Consider the following 6,802-nt stretch of genomic DNA (forward strand, 5'->3'; position numbering starts at 1 on the left):
TTAGTTCCTTATGCTGTAGATGATGGGATTCATCATGGGAGGCACCACAGAATAAAGAACAGCCACCAGGAGATCCAGACCTGAGACTAAGCTGGAAGTGGGTTTAATGTAGGCAAAACTAGCAGTGGAAACAAACAAGGAGACCACAGTGAGGTGAGGGAGGCAGGTGGAGAAGGCTTTATGCCGGCCTTGCTCCGAGGGGATTCTCAGCACAGTTTTGAATATCAAAATATATGACACAACTATTAAAACAAATAGCTTAAGGCAAAGCACTAACCACAATAGCTCCAGTTTCACCGAGATAGGAGTCATAGCAGGCGAGCTTGAGTAGCTGGGGGATTTCACAGAAAAACTGATCCATCTCATTGTCTCCACAGAAGATTATTGCAAACATGTTCCCAGTGTGCAGGGCAGAATTGAGAACCTACTGATCCAGATGCCAGCTGCCATTCGGATACATGCTCTCCTGTTCATCACTGTCTCGTTGTGGAGTGGTTGGCAGATGGCGAGGTATTGGTCATAGGCCATGATGGTCAGTAAAGGGAGCTCAGTTGTAGCAAAGAAAAGGAAAAGAAAGACTTGGGCAACGCATCCATAATACAAAATGGATCTGGTGCTCATGAGGGAGTTGGCCATGGACTTGGGGAAGATGGTGGAGATGGAGACAAGGTCCAGGATGAACATATTCATCAGGAAGAAGTACATGCGGGTGTGAAGGTGGGGGTTAAGGGCTACGGCTGTGATAATGAGGAAATTCCCTGTCAGGGCTACCAGGTACATCACTAGAAGTGCAAAACCTGCAGCTCCTGAACGTCAGAGAATCCCAGGAGAAGGAACTCAGTCCCCGTGGTGCAGTTGGACATTTTCTTCCTCAGTTCATTGCTTACTGCCTGTGGCTGGAAGGACAAAGACAGTGGTCAGGGTCCATTGCAGCCAGTGTAGGTCTTGCTGGAGTCCTAGGCATCACTAACAGTATGAACGAAAGGCTGCTAACCAAAGTAGGCCTTGCCTTGGCAGAATAGTAACACACCAAGTATTGGCTAACGAAGCAAGCATTCTCCTGACCAGAGAGGATGGTACAGGAACCCCCAGAGTTCTTGAGTAATTACATGAATTCCCAAGAGATTGAACAATGAACACACTGACCCCTTGTAACGATAATGAAGGGATGACAGAATAACAGATGAGGAAATTTTTTTCGAACTAGCCAGTACCAGGTGTAGGGTTGGTAACTAACAATATCTGGAATGTGATAGGTATTTTGTTTGTATCCATGTATAAAAGCAGAAGTCAAAGGAGGAGCACTTTTGTAGCGGCTGAGGGGACAGCATCCTGCTATGTTGACTAAGACTTGTCATGGGCCTCTATATGTTAGTGTCCCTGTGACCTGTCTGACAGGGTGCTAGGACCATGCTTTGATGACAGTAAATGTGGCTGAGTGCCTTCACTGCCCGTGGTCTCTCTTTATCAACAACATGGAAGTTTGCTGAATCTGGCAGCAGTGTAATGCACACTGGATATGGTACTAGACCAAGAGGTCTGAGTTCTGGCCCTCTTGACCTCCACTAAGTCCAGCTGTCCTCCATGGCAGGGTCTACAGGCTTTGGCTGCTTTAAACTCATGCCCTAAATTTAAAATCACTAGTCTGTACAAAACAAATTCTGTTTGCTATCAGCCATCTGGCAGCTACCCTGCTGAAATGGAAATAAGAATGGATATAATAGAATCATAGAAACATAGGGTTGGAAGAGCCCTCAGGAGGTCATCTAGTCCAATCCCCTGCTCAAAGGAGGACCAACACCAACTAAATCATCCCAGCCAAGGCTTTGTCAAGCTGGGTCTTAAAAACCTCTAAGGATGGAGATTCCACCACCTCCCTAGGTAACCCATTCCAGTGCTTCACCACCCTCTTAGGCCTGGTCTACACTATGAGTTTATGTTGGATTTAGCAGCATTAAATCCGAATTAACCCTGCACCCGTCCACACAACGAAGCCATTTTTTCGACATAAAGGGCTCTTAAAACCGATTTCTGTACTCCTCCCCAATGAGGGGATTAGTGCTGAAATCAACATTGTCATTTTGAATTAGGGTTAGTGAAGTCATACAAATGAGGGTCATTCTTGTCAGTTGCCAGCTTGTACAGATCAAGAAGTGACTGGTTCACATTCTTTTCCAGGTGCACCATTGTGACCGCTCTGGACAGCACTATGAACTCGGATGCACTGGCAAGGTGTACAGGAAAAGCCCTGGGAACTTTTGAATCTAATTTCCTGTTTGGCCAAGGGAGCTCATCAGCACAGATGACCATGCAGAGCTCATCAGCACAGGTGACCATGCAATCCCAGAATCGAAAAAGAGCTAAAGCATGGACTGAACAGGAGGTACTGGATCTGATCGCTGTATGGGGAGAGGAATCCGTGCTAACAGAACTACGTTCCAAAAGACGAAATGCCAAAACTTTTCAAAAAAATCTCAGAGGCCATGAGGGACAGAGGCTACATCAGGGACGCAACACCATGCTGCGTGAAACTTAAGGAGCTCAGACAAGCGCACCAGAAAGCCAAAGAATCAAATGGACGCTCCAGGACAGAGCCCCAGACACGCCGTTTCTACACTGAGCTGCATACAATTCTAGGGGGGGCCGCCACCACTACCCCACCCCATCTGTGGACTCCGAGGATGGGATACTCTCCGCCATGGCTGAGGATTTTGCAGATGAGGAGGAGGACGAGCTTGGGGAGAGCACACAACACACTGTTTTCCCCAACAGCCAGGATCTTTTTATCACCCTGCCTGAAATACCCTCCCAACCCAATGAAGCCGGAGAAGGGACCTCTGGTGAGTGTATCTTTTAAAATATAATATATGTTATAAAAGCAAGCGTTTTTTAATGATTAAGTAGCCCTGAGGACTTGGGATGCATTCATGGCCAGTACTGCTACTGGAAAAGTCTGTTAACATGTCTGGGGATGGAGCGGAAATCTTCCAGGGACATCTCTATTAGGATATAGATATTCAGGCCTGTCTGTAAAAGCCTGTACTCTAAGAATTTTAGGTGTATTCCTATCACTTGACTAGTTATAGAGGTATAAAAGAATCAAAATCACTGTCTGCCAGTGTAAGGTCCTTCTCTTACTGTGACAGTCTGAGGCCCTGTTCTTAGGCTAAGGCCTAAACAGCAGAGGCAGCCATAAGCTGGGAAGTGAATGGTCACCTCCTCACATTCCAAACTAGTCACATTGAAATCAGGTGCTATTGGGCCGTTAGGATACAATCCTGTCCTGATAATGCCCATCGCCTCCAGAGAAAGGGAAGTGCCTAGAAGATGTAAAAGGAAACTTAGTTCGATAGCATCCTGTCTGGCCAGAACTCACTTATCAATAGCAGGGATGTGAAATCCTCCCTTCTGTATTGTTTTGTCATTATAGTTCCCACTTTGCCATTGTTTGTCTGTATAATCTCTGTCTGGTTCTGTGATTGTTTCTGTCTGCTGTATAATTAATTTTGCTGAGTGTAAACTAATTAAGGTGGTGGGATATAACTGGTTACATAATCATGTTACAATATGTTAGGATTGGTTTGTTAAATTTCAGGAAAATGATTAGTTAAGGTATAGCTAAGCAGAACCCAAGTTTTACTATATAGTCTGCAGTCAATCAGGAAGTGAGTGGGTGTGTGTGGGGGAAATGGGAACAGGGAATGGGGGGAAATTGGAATCATGTTTGGCTAAGGGCAGGAATGGGAACAGGGACACAGGTGCAAGGCTGTGTGATATCAGAGCTGGGAAGGGGGACACTAAGGAAGGAAACTGGAATCATTCTTGCTGGAAGTTCACCCCAATACACATCAAATTGTTTGCACCTTTGGACTTTGGGTATTGTTGCTCTCTGTTCATGCGAGAAGGACCAGGGAAGTAAGTGGGTGAAGGAATAAGCCCCCTAACAATCTCCATGAAGCTCTCCTGGAGGTACTCTAAAAGCTTTTGCAGAAGGTTTCTTGGGAAAGCAGCCTTATTCTGTCCTCCATGGTAGGACACTTTACCGCGCCATGCTAGGAGCAAGTAATCTGGTATCATTGCATGACAAAGCCTGGTAGCGTGTGGTCCTGGTGTTTGCTGGCATTCAAGCAACATCCGTTCTTTATCTCTCTGTGTTATCCTCAGGAGAGTGATATCAATCATGGTAACCTGGTTGAAATAGGGGAATTTGATTAAGGGGACATTCAGAGGTGGCCGTTCCTACTGGGCTGTTTGCCTGTGGCTGAAAATAAATCCTCCCCACAGTTAGCCACGCGGTGGGAGGAGGGGACATTGGTGCTGAACGGTTCACATTTGGCTATCAGGGATCTTCCCTGATACCAGCCAGGCGGTGGGGGGAGGGGTAAAGCGCTCATCCCAGAGAATTGGATTGGGGGGAGGGGTTAGTTTGGTTTCTGCTGCTGCACGTTAACAGGAAAACTGCAGCAGTAAATGGCCAACTCAATGGGCTTTGCCTGGTATGGGAAAGGAGGGGGCTGCTGTTATGAAGGTTACAGAAGCCGAAAGGCTATGGCTTACCATGGCTGCCTGCAAACCGAATTCTGTTGCCCAGCCCTGCGTGTGGGATCTCTAACCCCAAAGCCACAGGCACACAATATAAGATGCAAAATGCGACCTTGTATCAAAATCACATGTGCTATGTAATGTGAATAGTATTGTTCACCATGAAAAAATATAGCCATTGTTCTGTAAAATGTATCTTTTTAAATACTTCACTCCCTCTTTTTCCTCCAGCAGCTTCAAATGTTGCAAGCCTCCCTCCTCCATCCCAGAGGCTATCTCAGATAAGGCGGCAAAAAAAACGCACTCGCGATGACATGTTCTCTGAGCTCATGCAGTCGTCCGGCAGTGACAGAGCTGTGTGGAGGGACACAATAGCAGAGTACAGGACGGTGGCCGATGAACATGAGTAGAGGTGGCGGCAGGAAAATCAGAGGAGGCATGAGGAAACGATGGGGCTACTGCGGATCAAATGGACATACTCTGGCATCTGGTGGAGGTTCATGGACTGCAGCAGGATCACAGACTGCTGCTGCAGCCCCTGTTTAACTGCCTTCCCTCCTCCTCAAGCTCCATAGCCTCCTCACCCAGACGCCCAAGAACGTGGGGTGGGAGGCTTCGGGCACCCAACCACTCCACCCCAGTGGACAGCCCAAGCAACAGAAGGCTGGCATTCAAGAAGTTTTAAAGTGGCCTTTTCCTTCCCTCCTCCCCTCCTCCCACACCCCAGACGGGCTACCTTGTGAGTTATCTCCCTATTTTTATAATCAATTAATAAAGAATACATGTTTTTTAAATGATAGTGACTTTATTTCCTTTGCAAGCAAGCTATGATTGAAGGCGGGAGGGCGGGTGGCTTATAGGGAATGAGAGTCAACTAAGGCGGTGGGTTTTCATCAAGGAGAAACAAACAGAACTTTGCAAAAAGAAAAGGAGTACTTGTGGCACCTTAGAGACTAACAAATTTATTAGAGCATAAGCTTTCGTGAGCTACAGCTCACTTCATTGGATGCATCCGATGAAGTGAGCTGTAGCTCACGAAAGCTTATGCTCTAATAAATTTGTTAGTCTCTAAGATGCCACAAGTACTCCTTTTCTTTTTGCGAATACAGACTAACACGGCTGCTACTCTGAAAACAGAAGTTTCACACTGTACCCTGGCCAGTCATGAAACTGGTTTTCAAAGCTTCTCTGATTCGCACCACTTCCTGCTGTGTTCTTCTAACCACCCTAGTGTCTGGCTGCGCATATTCAGTGGCTAGACGATTTGCATCAACCTCCCACCCCACCATAAACGTCTCCCCCTTACTCTCACAGAGATTGTGGAGCACACAACAAGCAGCAATAACAATGGGAATATTGGTTTTGCTGAGGTCTGAGTGAGTCAGTAAACTGCGCCAGCGACCCTTTAAATGTCCAAATGCACACTCTATCGCCATTCTGCACTTGCTCAGCCTATAGTTGAACTGCTCCTGACCACTGTCCAGGGTGCCTGTGTACAGCTTCATGAGCCAGGGCATTAAGGGGTAGGCTGGGTCCCCAAGGATAACTATTGGCACTTCAACATCCCCAACAGTTATTATCTGGTCTGGGAAGTAAATCCCTTCCTGCAGCCATTTAAACAGACCAGAGTTCCTGAATATGCGAGCGTCATAAACCTTTCCCAGCCATCCCACATTGATGTTGGTGAAACATCCCTTGTGATCCACCAGTGCTTGCAGCACCACTGAAAAGTACCCCTTGAGGTTTATGTACTGGCTGCCCTGGTGCTCCGGTCCCAAGATAGGGATATGCGTTCCATCTATAGCCCCATCACAGTTAGGGAATCCCATTGCAGTAAAGCCATCTAGTATGATTTGCATATTTCCCAGAGTCATTACCTTTGAGAGCAGCAGCTCAGTGATTGCGTTGGCTACTTGCATCACAGCAACCCCCACAGGAGATTTGCCCACTCCAAATTGATTCCTGATTGACCGGTAGCTGTCTGGCATTGCATGCTTCCACAGGGCTATTGCCACTCACTTGTGAACTGTGAGGGCTGCTCTCATCTTGGTATTCTTGCGCTTCAGGGCGGGGAAAGCAAATCACAAAATTCCATAAAAGTGCCCTTACGCATGCGAAAGTTTCAGAGCCACTGGGAACCATCCCAGACCTGCAACACTATGCGGTCCCACCAATCTGTGCTTGTTTCCCAGGCCCAGAATTGGTATTCCACAGCATGAGCCTGCCCCAGTAACACCATGATCTCCAAATTGCGGGGGAA

The 6,802-nt window shown here is 47.0% G+C and overlaps 1 pseudogene; it reads right to left on the reverse strand.

Moving 5' to 3' along the window:
• LOC119841957 lies at positions 1–863 on the reverse strand (annotated as a pseudogene).
• Between the last annotated feature and the right edge of the window lie 5,939 nt (positions 864–6,802).

Source organism: Dermochelys coriacea, chromosome 13 (genome assembly GCF_009764565.3).
Source record: "Dermochelys coriacea isolate rDerCor1 chromosome 13, rDerCor1.pri.v4, whole genome shotgun sequence".
In the NCBI taxonomy this organism is placed as follows: Eukaryota; Metazoa; Chordata; order Testudines; family Dermochelyidae; genus Dermochelys; species Dermochelys coriacea.